Source organism: Macaca nemestrina, chromosome 14 (genome assembly GCF_043159975.1).
Source record: "Macaca nemestrina isolate mMacNem1 chromosome 14, mMacNem.hap1, whole genome shotgun sequence".
Taxonomy (NCBI): domain Eukaryota; kingdom Metazoa; phylum Chordata; class Mammalia; order Primates; family Cercopithecidae; genus Macaca; species Macaca nemestrina.
The window spans coordinates 71,454,103-71,469,003 of NC_092138.1; the positions used below are offsets into that span (position 1 = coordinate 71,454,103).

The window sequence follows — 14,901 nt, forward strand, 5'->3', positions numbered from 1 at the left end:
AAACTGAGGCAATAATTAATAGCCTACCAACCAAAAAAAGTCCAGGACCAGACAGATTCACACCAGAATTCAACCAGAGATACAAAGAGTTGCTGGTATCATTCCTTCTGAAACTATTCCAATAAATAGAAAAAGAGAGAATCCTCCCTAAATCATTTTATGAGGCCAGCATCATCCTGATACCAAAGTCTGGCAGACACAACAAAAAAAAGAGAATTTTAGACCAATATCCCTGATGAACATCGATGCAAAAATCCTTAGGAAAATACTGGCAAACCGAATCCAGCAGCACATTAAAAAGCTTATCCACCACGATCAAGTGGGCTTCATCCCTGGGATGCAAGGCTGGTTCAACATACACAGATCAATAAATGTAATCCATCATATAAACAGAACCAAAGACAAAAACCACATGATTATCTCAATAGATGCACAAAAGGCCTTTAACAAAATTCAGCAGCCTTTCATGCTAAAAACTCTCAATAAATTCGGTATTGATGGGATGTGTCTCAAAATAATAAGAACTACTTATTACAAACCCACAGCCAATATCATACTGAATGGGTAAAAACGGGAAGCATTCCCTTTGAAAACTGGCACAAGACAAGGATGCCCTCTCTCACCCTCCTATTCAACATAGTGTTGGAAGTTCTGGCCAGGTCAATCAGGCAAGAGAAAGAAATAAAGGGTATTCAGTTAGGAAAAGAGGAAGTCAAATTGTCTCTGTTTGCAGATGACATGATTGTATATTTAGAAAACCCCATTGTCTCAGCCCCAAATCTCCTTAAGCTGATAAGCAACTTCAGCAGTCTCAGGATACAAAATCAATGTGCAAAAATCACAAGCATTCCTATACACCAATAACAGACAAACAGAGAGCCAAACCACGAATGAACTGCCATTCACAATTGCTTCAAAGAGAATAAAATACCTAGGAATCCAACTTACAAGGGATATGAACAGAACCTCCTCGAGGAGAACTACAAACCACTGCTGAGTGAAATAAAAGAGGACACAAACAAACGGAAGAACATACCATGCTCATGGATAGGAAGAATCAATATCATAAAAATGGCCATACTCTCCAAGGTAATTTATAGATTCAATGCCATCGTCATCAAGCTGCCAATGACTTTCTTCACAGAATTGGAAAAAAATACTTTAAAGTTTATATGGAACCAAAAAAGATCTCACATTGCCAAGAGAATCCTAAGCCAAAAGAACAAAGCTGGAGGCATCACGCTACCTGACTTCAAACTCTACTACAAGGCTACAGTAACCAAAACAGCATGGTACTATAACCAAAACAGAGATATAGACCAATGGAACAGAAAAGAGCCCTCAGAAATAATACCACATATCTACAACCATCTGATCTTTGACAAACCTGACAAAAGCAAGAAATGGGGAAAGCGTTCCCTATTTATAAATGGTGCTGGGAAAACTGGCTAGCCATATGTAGAAAGCTGAAACTGGATCCCTTCCTTACACTTTATACAAAAATTAATTCAGGATAGATTAAAGACTTAAATATTGGACCTAAAACCATAAAAACCCTAGAAGAAAACCTAGGCAATACCATTCAGGCCATAGGCATGGGCAATGACTTCATGACTAAAACATCAAAAGCAATGGCGACAAAAGTCAAAATTGACAAATGGGATCTAATTAAACTAAAGAGCTTCTGCACAGCAAAAGAAACTACCATCAGAGTGAACAGGCAACCTACAGAATGGGAGAAAATTTTTACAATCTACACATCTGACAAAGGGCTAATATCCAGAATCTACAAAGAACTTAAGCAAATTTACAAGAAAAAAATAAAACAACCCCATCAAAAAGTGGGCGAAGGGTATGAACAGACACTTCTCAAAAGAAGACTTTTATGCAGCCAACAGACACATAAAAAAATGCTCATCATCACTGGCCATCAGAGAAATGCAAATCAGAACCACAGTGAGATACCATCTCACACCAGGTAAAATGGTGATCATTAAAAAGTCAGGAAACAACAGGTGCTGGAGACGATGTGGAGAAATAGGAACACTTTTACACTGTTGGTGGGACTGTAAACTAGTTCAACCTTTGTGGAAGACAGTGTGGTGATTCATCAAGGATCTAGAACTAGAAATACCATTTAATCCAGCCATCCCATTACTGGGTATATACCCAAAGGAACATAAATCATGCTACTATAAAGACACATGCACACGTATGTTTATTGTGGCACTATTCACAATAGCAAAGACTTGGAACCAACCCAAATGTCAATGACAGACTGGATTAAGAAAATGTGGCCCATATACACCATGGAATACTATGCAGCCATAAAAAAGGATGTGTTCATGTCCTTTGTAGGGACATGGATGAAGCTAGAAACCATCATTCTCAGCAAACTATCACAAGGACAGAAAATGAAACACTGCATGTTCTCACTCATAGGTGGGAACTGAACAATGAGAGCACTTCAACACAGGGTAGGGAACATCACACTCCGGGGCCTGTTGTGGGGTGGGGAGATGGGGGAGGGATAGCATTAGGAGATATACCTAATGTAAATGACGAGTTAATGGGTGCAGCACACCAACATGACACGTGTACATATGTAACAAACCTGCACGTTGTGCACATGTACTCTAGAACTTAAAGTATAATAATAAAAAAAGAATAAAATTATTCTTAATGTTCGACAATTACTTAAGATGGGGACATAAGGAATAGAGAGACATATACATCAAGTTAATGAGGCATATAAAATGTTAATAATTCTCAAATCTGTAAGCTGCATCAATTTGATCAAAATTCTCATGTAGCACAACAGGAGAGTTGAGAATAATTCAAAAATCAATATTAAATGGAGAATGTAAAGTTGACTTTTCATTTGTGTGGGAATAAAGACTATTGTTTGCCACATGTGTTACTATGAGAGGAATGTGCATCCTCAGACAAATGAAACAAAATATGAAAATTTTGTATTTCTGTGTGTAAAATATATGAATTTCAAACTTCCTCAGCAAGATAGTTTTTAATTCATTTTATGCCATAATGCAGTTAAATTTAAATTTTATTATACTCTTGGCTGCCCATATCAATATAATATGCATTTAAAATTATACTTTTACTTACAAAATTAATTTAAATTAAGTAGCATTTCTCATTGTTAGAAAAAAGTCAAAACTTGTTTTTATATATAGGTGGTATAAATTTTTTCTTTTTCTTTCTTTCTTTTCTCTTTAGCTTTTGCTGGCCTCAGGCAACATATACCCAGAGTGATAAATAATTCTTAAAAGTGACAAATATTCAAGTAAATAAGGTAAATCATTTGAAATGAGAAACTGGGTTCAAAATTGGAATTATATATTATATTTTATATATAAATATTAAAGATAAATATACGATTTGTGGAAAATTGCATTTAAATGGAATTTAGAATGTAACAGATTTTCAAACTAAAATCACATCCTTATAACATACAATGCAAAAACTGTCAAATCCGCCAACAGATATCAAGGTATTGAAGACCTTCTAGATATGTGCTATTTAATATGGTAGCCACTAGCTGGGTGTGGCTATTTAAGTTTAAATTAATTAAAATGAAATTTAAAAAGTTAGTTTCCTACTCACACTAGCCGCATCTCACTTGCTTAGTAGTATGCATGACTCTTGGCTATCATATTGTACAGTACAGATGTAGAACATTTGTGTTATCATAGAAAATTCTATCAGACCACAGTTATCTATGTTATTGTGAAAGGGATTTGCTAGTTAAAATAGTAAAAAAGACTATATTATGTTTTGAAGTTATTCTTGTTAATGTCTTTTCAATGATTATAAGCGTTTAGAGAATAGGATTTTTGTCTTACCAGAACCTTGTACGTGCTAGATGCTTAATACATACGAATACACTTATTTTTTAATACCCCAATGCTAATAATGAAGACAACCACAGCAGAAATGGCAACAATACCATCATATATTTTCATATACTTTACATTTTATAAAGTGCTTTCATGTAAATTTTCTCATTTGAGTTTAAAAGCGGTTTCAGAAAGTTGTCAGTAATTCTTCCATTTTGCAGTTGAGAAGTCTGAAATTCAGGGAGGTGAAAGGACTTTTCTAGATAATAATAGCAATAATATGAATAGATAATGTTTATTGATCGTTGATGTTTATTCAGCAATAGTTTAACATTTACTGACTTTATAAAGCTATTAACATTAGTAACTAATGTCTATTAAACCTTAATGAATTATGAACTTGGTAAGGCAATACTTGTAAATATTTTCACTTCATAGATGAGGAAACTGAGGCTTAGAAAAGTAAGATAACTTGCCCAAAAAGCCAGGATATGAACTCAGTAAGTCTATTATGCTTATATGTTGGCTGAGATTCAAACTCTGGCTTTTCCTCTGCCTAGCTTTGGCTTTTGAAATCCAAAGGTTAACATGTGTCCGCTTGGTAATGTGATCCTAATTCTACTATCTTGAAGAAAAGAAAATTTAACGACTAGTATACATGTTAAATAATACAACAGAATATATTACACTGAACGCAGTTAACCTTGAGATGCTGTGTACAGATGCCATCTTGATGGGACAAACCAAAGCTACTGATCAAAGGAACAAAAGACACGTACCTCTATAGAGTCAGCCTTGCATTTGTTTGCAGCTGAAAACAATTATGAGTTTCTGCTATAATCGAGCAAACTCTGACAATATGCTGTCAGCCAAAGATATAGAAAATGCACAACTAAGCCCGTCTCAACTTGGCATCAATAAGGAATAAAGCTCCAACTGAAAACAGATGCCTGTATAATCATGGGTAAAACCTCCAGGTGTTTACATCATTTTAGGCCCAACATTTTGGAGACTGGATAATTTACGGGACTCCAACTTTGTGAGAAACGTGAGTGAGTTTTCTGATTCTCAGAGCTCAGGCAGAAATAATGCTACCCAGATGGAGGGCTGATGCACAATTTGAAGTATTGTCACGTTTGGGTCAATGGCTAAAAGAGTTTCTGCAAGCAGTCAGAACATGTTGTTGCACATCAATCAGATAAAAAGTTGCTGAATTTCAGCAAAATCCTGTTGGCCATGAAGGTGAAAACCATACCGTAAAATTTTTTGTCATCATCTACAGGACAAATGCTAAGCTTCTGTAGCACACTGTGAGTGTGTGTGCGCATGTTTATGTGTGTGATGTATATTGTTACAAGAAAAATATCACAAACGGAAGATAATGAATCTGTGGGTATGTATGTATATTGTCTGGATTTATCCAGTTGCAAATGTCAGAAACTCAGTTCAAGTCAGCTTAAATAAACACAAATTGGAATCAATTGGCTCATATAACCGGGATTTTTTCAAGGGGTCAAGTTATTTTTAGAAATGATTGGACTGTGAGGTTAGATTGATGTCAGTAAGAATTTTTGTTTGTTTGTTTTGTTTTCTCCATCTCTCAGAGCTGTACTCCTCTGTTGGACTCTTTCTCAGAAAGTTCTTTTCTTTGTTTCTTTTTTTTTGCAGATGGAGCCTCGCTCTGTCGCCCAGCCTGGAGTGCAGTGGCCGGATCTCAGCTCACTGCAAGCTCCGCCTTCCAGGCTCACGCCATTCTCCTGTCTCAGCCTCCCAAGTAGCTGGGACTACAGGCGCCCGCCAACACGCCCGGCTAATTTGTCTTTTTGTATTTTTAGTAGAGACGGGGTTTCACCGTGTTAGCCAGGATGGTCTCAATCTCCTGACCTCGTGATCTGCCTGCCTCAGCCTCCCAAAGTGCTGGGATTACAGGCGTGAGCCACCGCGCCCAGCCGGAAAGGTTCTTTTCATACGGTCACAAAGCTATTCTTAACCACATCCTCTTAGTGGGTCCTTAGCCTCTATAATCCTAGAAGAGAAGCACTTTTTTTCCCCAATAGTCACAGAAAAACTTCCAAGGAGGGCTCTGATTAGTATGACTTTGGTCACCTGGCCATTTGTGACCAGAAGGATAGACAATGAGTGACCAGGCTCTGTCATGTGTCTTTCTCTGGAAGGAAAAGTAAAGGTCACCTCACTCAAACCAGGTAGTTTAAGAGGAGGGGAGAAATGGTTCCTGAAATGAAAAATGAGTTTCTGATGGCAACCAGAGAAACAGATGCCCACTACTTGAGTGTATGTGTGTGTATGCGTGTGTGTGTTGTGTTGTTTAAGACCAAACCCTAGCCAATGACCATCAGTGACATTAGCAAGACCCAATTCAAGTACTATTTATAACTTTGTTATAAATCTTATATTACTCTAGAAACTTTATGCTCAACCACAGTGTCCAATGTAAAAAGTAAGTGACTGATCTTGGGTTGATGCTGAGAAGTGCTAGATATGAAATTCAAATACCTTCATGAATTCACGTGTAGCAAACATCAAAGTAAATTATCATTAAGTTTTATATGCTAATGACTTACAATAAATATTTGGCTTTGGTAAGATAAGGACTGGGTGGTCTAATAGATTTCAATAAATATTTGTTGACTTATGAATGAATATGTAAGCAAAATCCTAATTAATTTTTCTCTATTTTCATGCTCTTAAAATAATGTATTTTTTCATAATCTTCCAGATGTTTGCCAGCATAAAATAGAATTAAACCAATGAGTACTTGATAATAAATTTGACATTTTATGTGACTCCTATGAATTTCAGTTATTGAGCTCATGAGAAGAAAGACTTTTTTTTCCAAATGAGAATGGAATTCTTGGAGGATAGAATTAGGAATTCACTTTAATAATAAAATCTGAGCAAAGATAACTGCTAGTTATCTAAATGTCTAATTTTCTTTGATTCTGCAAAATAAGGATTATTTTGCAGACTTCTTCAAGCTAAATACATAAAATGTCATGCTAATTATACTTGAGATGTGAAATTTGATGTGATTGTAGGAGTCACTACAGCTTTATTCTGTATCATACTTCTTTCAAATGCAATCATGAAACCTTGAAAGATTTTCAATATTGGATACTATTTTAGAAATCAATAGAACCCAGAACCATGGGTCACTGGAGAAGAAAATTCATATCACATAATGATTTAGACTACTAAATTAAAAGGCAATAATGCTCACCCTTTAAAATACATAGTTTGTCATTAAAGAAAACAGCTAGTTTTATGGCACACAGCCATAGAATTCTATGCTGTTTAAAAAGTCTTTGTAACTATTATCTCTCTTATTCCTATTAAAAGAACATACCACAATGACTTTCCATGACACATCTGTTGTTTTAAATATTGTTCACTTAAAATTATTCTATGATCTGTAGCAAGACAAAGTTGTTAGTGTAAATTTTGTTATCCCAAGGGGTAAGTGAGCTTATAAGGCAGGGTGTCTTCTAGAAGGTGGGAACATATTGTTTTCTTCAGGCAGCATCCACAGAGGCACTACATGGCTGTTATTCAGGGACTCCTGAAAGCTGTCAGCCACATCTTTTCCACTTGACTCTGAGCTATCATCACACATCTGTATAGAACATCTCTAACAAAGCTGAGGGCCCCTCAGTTCCTTCTTACATGAGGAATATTCTGGTATGTCTTCCTGGTTCCTGTCTCTTCTTTCTGACTGCTGTTTTTATGGGCTGACGGCCACTAACTTTCCACTTGTTTTTTCCTTTCAGCCCTTAGGTCTGATTATACAACTACCTCTGTGCTTCTATTCTTTTTACTCTTTTCAATGCTCCATGGCTTGTCACTAGAACTGTCCTTCATGGTAGATACTGGCCTTTGTAATTCATTAACAGCTGTTGAGTATTAATTATTTTCAGCTTAAAGCTATACCAAGTCTAGTCAAAGGAAGAGCTCAGGATAGAATTTAGGGACACTAAAATTCAAGAAGAGAGCTGCTAAGAAATAAAAGGGCAGTGGAAGGAAAGAAAGTTTTCATCACTGAGTTTTATAATCAGAGAAGTCTATAGACTCTGCAAAGGCATGGACAGAATCTGAAAGGATAGTTCAATTAGGAAGCTATGTTGAAAACCAATATCAAAGACTAGTTTTAAGAGAACAAATGTGATAGGATCCCATTGGAGTGGTGCAACAGGTCATCAGAGCAGGGATTGACTTGCTCAGAGAGTCAGCCAGGATTGTGCCAGAACTCGAATTTTCATCTCAGCTGTTTCTAAAATCCGAATTGCGTCTGTATGTGCTACCACCCTTTCTGCCCTCACTTCTCAAGAGGGTTCATAAGTCTTCTTTGACAGTACAATAATTCAACCAACAACGAATACATCTACTTATACTGGGAACCAACTGATATTCCTCTGTGCTGTTCTCACAGATATCATGAGGGGTAAAACATCAAATGCTGGCTAAACTCTACACAGACTATATCTTACTTTCCCCTAATTTACCCAATCTACTAACTGGTCAGGACAAACTGACCTGTTGACCTAGTGAACTGGTGCTGGCCCCTAGTGATCTATGTATTTATATAGGTGACCATAATGATTGGTTTTATATTGTGGTGCTCTTCATTAAATATTGGGATTACATTTGTTCCATGTTCTATGTCCTGGCATCCTTTTCAGTTTTGTGGCTCATCAAAGCTTAGTGACATTAGCTGATTCTCTAATTTTATATCCATCAATATGGTGTGCTAAGGTTGTAAGACTTAGGGTGATATAATGTAGCTGATGTTTTCTTATTATTTCTTGATTCATTTTGATTTTATTTCTGTTAATTGGACAAAGAAGGCAAATGGAACTCAGGAGCTAAGGAGTTCTGATTTTTTAAAATGTCATCCAGCATCATTATACCATTGGCCACAAGTAGTGAGTATAATACCTCATCTTTGTACTTAAAAAAAGTTGAGGAGAAAACCAGATCTTTTGTCAAACTTGTCTTTTTTTCAGGTATCAAATCATTTGATGTTCAGTCGTCTAAGAATTAGTCTTGCTTATCTGAGCTGCTGCCTTGAAAATGAGTAATGCTGTAAGAGGTGACTGAAAGAGAATGACCGTTATCTTAATTTCAAAGACATTTTGCTGAACTCACATGCAAGCCTCATTTCTGAAAAAATGTGGTAAGCAACATAAAATGTCTATGAAATTTAAAAAATAAATTAATTAACAAATCATTATCTTTTGCTCTTTTGAATAATACAGGTTCCGTATCTTTATCTCTTTTCATTATAAAGTAACTAAGGTCCTATAAAATCAGAACCTGTGGCCATATCTCAAGCTATGTTATTATTATTATTTTTTTTGTAGAGGCCTAAGACCATGGTGAATATTTCAAATATATTATTTATAATTTTTCCTTTTTTCTTTTTTTTTTCTGAGACAGAGTCTTGCTCTGTCACCCAGGCTGGAGTACAATGGCGTGATGTCAGCTCACTGCAACCTCCGCCTCCAGGGTTCCAGCAATTCTCCTGCCTCAGCCTCCCAAGTAGCTGGGATTACAGGCGCCCACCACCATGCCCAGCTAATTTTTGTATTTTTTAGTAGAGACGGGGTTTCACCATGCTGGACAGGCTGGTCTCGAACTCCTGACCTCAGGTGATCCACCCGCCTCGGCCTCCCAAAGTGCTGGGATTACAGGTGTGAGCCATTGCGCCTGGCCTGTGATTTTTATTTCTTAACCACAAGTAGTTACTTGCCAAAAGTCAGTCAAGACTACCTAATTTTTTCAGAAAACCTTCAATTAATTTGGATATCCAATTATGTCTGCATAATGGGTTTAAAAATATTTTGGGAAAACAGCTCTTTACAAAGTAGATGATTGGGGTGGAAGTGCTAAAAGGGTTATCTTAAACAATTCTATATAAATTTAAAACAAATACTTAGCTGGCTTGAAAATGCAGAGTCAGAACATTCTATGTGAAAAATATGAAAACAACACCTCTCATACTATGGACACTAAGGTCTATTTTCTGTTAATAGGGTAAAATATTATATAGGAAACAAAATATTACATGCGAAAGAAGGTTTGTTTCCTGTTTGTAGAGTACCAAATACCCAGATCACTCCAGAACACGTTCTCCCAGCTGCCAAGAATGTTATGTGCTGATGGATGGCAGGTGTTCCTCTCCAGGAGCTTCCTCAGTCAAAGGGGGCCTTCTCTCCCAAGATTATCCCTCCACAGGGGTAGCCCATATCTAATAAAGGGTCAAGGTAGAGTTATGAGGATTGCCCATTACCTTAATTTCAGACAACCCTAAAGGGCCATTCTTTCTCGAGAGTTCCCTGTGGGATCAGCAAGGCCTCTGTTGTAACTGCATCACATATCATAGCTCAACTTTGCCCTCTGCCCAATTCTCATAGTTCTCATTCATGAAATTACCCTCCAAGGGGTGATTCATGATAATCTCTGCTCTAGAGTATGTTTCCAGGGAGCCAAACTTATGGCAATTGTTACCAGAAATGGTTTTAGGGAGCCGAATGTATAACGCAGTTTTGGAGCAGGAAAACCTCATCACCAACAGTAGGTAGAATACGTGGTCCCTGGCATGCTGTAGTTCTGCAATTGCTAAAATTTTCATTGGGATGGTATAATATTGGAAGGGAATGCCTTGGTTGCTGCAATATCTCAGGCACTTGAGAGTTGTGTGGGAAACAGAAATTATGAGAATTATGGAATGGATCATGCTTCATAATACTGATGCATTGGAGAAGACAACGAAAGGCTAAAGGTTAATCACCAAATGAAGACAAAGAAAATCAGAGGCCCTCCTTAGCAGTGTATATAGAGATGTACCTTTTTTAGCTGAAAGAGCAGAAAATTCTGAGGCCCAAAACTTAAGAGTAGCAGAGTTCTCGAGAAGTTTGAACTCTCTATTCCAACAAATCTTCTATGCCAAATTCAGGAGGACCTGATTGGAAAGGTGTGGGACTCTGAAATTTGGAATGGGCTATCTGTATCATTTTACTCTATAAATTTGAAACCTCAGATCCTATTGAACCCTCTGGGCCTACAGAAATGACCAGCTCCTCTATGTTAAATGCTGACCGTTATCTTAATTTCAAAGACATTTTGCTGAACTCACATGCAAGCCTCATTTCTGTCTCACATGCAAGCCTCATTTCTGTCCCAGAAGGAGACATGTATTGTTTGTTTGCTCTGTAGAAACCTTTCACTGGTGTCTTTTTGTCAATTTCTCAATATATTTCCAACATATTTTCCTTTAAATATATTTTGAGGCAACATTATTTGGCACATAAAGTTTAATTATAGATATATCGTTTTCTCCTTATATCAGCAGCTTGGAGAGGTTGTGCCTCGCCATCATAGCTCTTCTTTATTTAGGTAAGCAATAAAATCAGCTTTGTGCTTTTAAAATTTCAGATATTAAGTCTTGAGCTCATCCTTTCAAAATACTTAATTCATTAGGTTGTTTTGAAGGTTAAAGTCAAAGAACTAAACAAATAATAGCTGTTTTTGTTTTCCATGCTATTTTGTTTAGTACATAAATGTTCAACATGGCCTTTTACCTTTTATCAATATAAAATGCTATATTTTCCCCTTCAGAGCTTGAATTTTATTTTATTTATCTACATTTTTAAAGATTATTTATTGGTTTATTTTAGAGACAGGGTATTGCTCTGTTGTCCAGGCTGGTGCAGTGTTGTGATCATAGCTCACTCAAACTCCTGGGCTTATGTGATCCTCTTGCCCCAGCCTATAGTAGCTGGGACTATAGGCTCATGCCACCACTTCTGGCTGTTTTTTTTAAACATTATTTTTTAAGAGATGAGGTCTTGCTATGTTCACCAGGCTGGTTGCAAACTATTTTGTTTTATATTAGTATTACAACCCTTCCCTTCTTGAAATTTCTTGAGAAATGTTTTGAGTTTTGCCAATTTGTGGGCCTTTAATTTCTTTGTGTTTATTGTTTCTGGTCAGAGGACTCCTCAAGGCAGAGATTCAATTTCATAAGTAGTATCTTAAAAACATTCGTCATTACTAGAAATAATTATTGTGTTCATGGCTAATTTCGGGTGCTGCTAGGGTATTAATTCAGTTCACATCATTATTAGAAATCTTTAAAATCTCCAAAGCCCAGGACTTCAATATTTTAACTTAGATACTTACATAGGGTACAAAAATAGTGGGTTGAGAAGTTAGCATATAATGGCTGCAGTAGGAAGCAGTTAAGGGCTGGTATAGACTCTATAATTATGTCTCTGAACTATAATATTCTATAGACCTGGGACCTCACTGACCAGAGTTTTGGGTCTACCTACATTTGGTTTAAGACCAAACAGGACTACATTGTATCTGAAAGCCAAAAAGACCATCTGCCCTATGATTTTTGCTACTCAATAAGTGGGTCTTTTTCTCCTTGAAATAATCTGCATGTGCAAGCAAACAGAGGTCTGAGAATTAGTTGGTAAGTATACAGACTCAGAAATGAGTTAGATGTGCAGGTCAAGGCATGTCTAAACCTATAATCATGGTCCAGTTTGGATATGAACCTTTTATTCATACTGATACTGGTGATAAGCTCCCAAAATACTCCCCCTCCCCATTTTCAGTATTTAAAGATAATAAGATAACCACTCTCTGCTTTTTTTTTCTGAGTCACATCAAACTACTTCCTAGTTCCTTGGGTGAGTTTGTATTTTATTTTAGACAGAAAGGATGATTTTTATTTTCTCGTACATATTCTATAGTCCTTTTTATTAATAAGAAGATAGGCTAGAGCAGGGTTTCTCAACCTGGGCATTACTGACATTTTGGACCAGATAATTCTTTGTTATTGAAACTGTGGCTCCAAAACCTTTATGGCAGATGTGATATTGCTTCTTTCTGGCACTTCCCCCAGTTTAGAAGAAAAGATACAGGTAGTAATTATGTCATACCATGAAGTGCTGGAGAAGGTAGGAGGCTTCCCACTGTTTTGAGCCCTCAGGAAAAGTGCCGGGGTCAAAAACACAGTTACTAACCATTGGTTTTAACTCCAGTTTCACTGTAGGAACTTGGATGAGTGCTGAGTCTCCTGGTATTTTCAGTTCAGTCATTTGTCGTATGTTTGATCTCTAAAGTTACTTCTAGTACTGTGAATTATTCACCATTATGTCCTCAGTATCTCCCATATTGTCTGGTTTATGGGAATCACTAGATAACATTTGTTGAATAAATGAATATTCTGAATGTTCTGTGAGTCTAAGATTGCACTTTCATTGGCATTCAAAATTATGTTTGTCTTATCCAACACTAAATCCTCAGAATTTTCCACACTTAGAGGAACATTTTAAGGAGTTAGTAAACATTTATCTGATAAAAGCATGAACAAACATCATATGATTTTTTAGATTATAAGATCACTAACAACAAATACAAATTCCAAAGCTTTACCATATTACTTTTATTCAAAACTACTCTCGGTGTAGGATATAGGAATACTACAATAATGTATTCCAGCCCAAGTTACAGTATTTTAACACACATTTGTCCAGAAAGTGAGTGATTCTTTTTTTTTGTTTTTTTTTTTTTTTGAGACGGAGTCTCGCTCTGCCGCCCAGGCTGGAGTGCAGTGGCCCGATCTCAGCTCACTGCAAGCTCCGCCTCCCGGGTTTACGCCATTCTCCTGCCTCAGCCTCCCGAGTAGCTGGGACTACAGGCGCCCGCCACCGCGCCCGGCTAGTTTTTTGTATTTTTTTTTTTAGTAGAGACGGGGTTTCACCGTGTTAGCCAGGATGGTCTCGATCTCCTGACCTCGTGATCCGCCCGTCTCGGCCTCCCAAAGTGCTGGGATTACAGGCTTGAGCCACCGCGCCCGGCCAAGTGAGTGATTCTTGCATTGAATTTGAATTAGGATTTGTCCAGGCAAGTTTTTACCTGTCATCCTCTTTTGAACATCTGTGGTTTTTCAAAGACAGCTTTCTTGGCTTTGAGGAGAGCCTCAGTTAGAAACTGGCCAAATTTTGGTTCCCTTGAAGTCAAGATGACACAGAAAGATACAGAGAAAATAATTTTAGGCTTTGACACTGGGGCGACTTAGGTTTCAGGTCCAGTTCTGCTGCCCACTTGGTATGTGTGTTTAGGGAAGTTTCATCCAGCATGAGCCTCAGTTTTTCCTCTGTTAACTAGGGATCAATAATACTTGCCTCATTTACTTGTCAAGATTAAATGAATGAACACACTCGATAGCTGTCAATATCCATTCCTTTCAAAATAATTTATAGTTTTACTTTGTGATTCATAATGGATGTGTTCCCAAAATTTGTGTGTGCACATGAACATATACATGTGCACCCACATGTGAAATATATTTTTAAAAATTATATTTAATTTGACATAAAACAGATAAATTTTCTTTATAAAGGAATCCTTTTGTCACTCTTTTTGAAATAGGAGTAGGATGCCCCTAGTTTGTTTTATTTGAAATTTTAGGGTTGGGTACAATTGGTTCTGCAGCATGAATTCTCAGTCTTCTGCATTATCAAATAATCACTTTATGTTTGTATTCACTTTAAACTGAAATAAATACAGCTTCTTGGTCTCCAACGAATTCTGGTCCCCAGACCTTTTGGTTATACATATTAAAACAAGGCAGTATATCATAGTGGTTAAGATTACTGGAGGCAGATTGCCTGGGCTCTTGGCTAGCTCTGGTCTTTACCAACTATGTGGCTCTGGGAAACTCTTAACCTTGTTTACTTCCTTTTCTAATGTGCAGAATGGGGATAATAATAGTACCTATCTTATGTTGTTTTTGTAAGAATTGAAAGACCTGATATCTGTAGGTGTCTTGCATGTGATTGGTGGTAAAGAAAATTTATTTATTTCCAAAACCTATCCTAGAGCTTATGCTTATAAACTGTTAGAGGCAGAGCTAGTAGAGGGCATGCAGCAGCCTAGATTTTGGCAGTTTCTACCCCTTTATTTTTTCAACTTACGCAGAACACTCTTCACAAAGCAGTTGTTTAAAATGGGG

The 14,901-nt window shown here is 36.9% G+C and overlaps 2 long non-coding RNA genes across 3 annotated transcripts in view; both read left to right on the forward strand.

Moving 5' to 3' along the window:
• The window catches only part of LOC105480974 (uncharacterized), a 34,840-nt gene extending 31,524 nt beyond the window's left edge, over positions 1 to 3,316 (forward strand). Inside the window, exon 3 of the long non-coding RNA XR_986691.3 lies at positions 3,238 to 3,316. This is a non-coding gene — a long non-coding RNA (uncharacterized lncRNA). The remainder of the gene's footprint in view (positions 1 to 3,237) is intronic.
• A 5,443-nt stretch (positions 3,317 to 8,759) lies between these two features.
• Positions 8,760 to 14,901, forward strand: part of LOC105480975 (uncharacterized) — a 33,757-nt gene continuing 27,615 nt past the window's right edge. The window contains exons 1-3 of one of the 2 annotated variants that reach the window (XR_011613077.1): positions 8,760 to 8,794; positions 8,876 to 9,045; positions 11,221 to 11,267. This is a non-coding gene — a long non-coding RNA (uncharacterized lncRNA). The remainder of the gene's footprint in view (positions 8,795 to 8,875; positions 9,046 to 11,220; positions 11,268 to 14,901) is intronic. The other variant, XR_011613078.1, reaches the window with a different exon arrangement.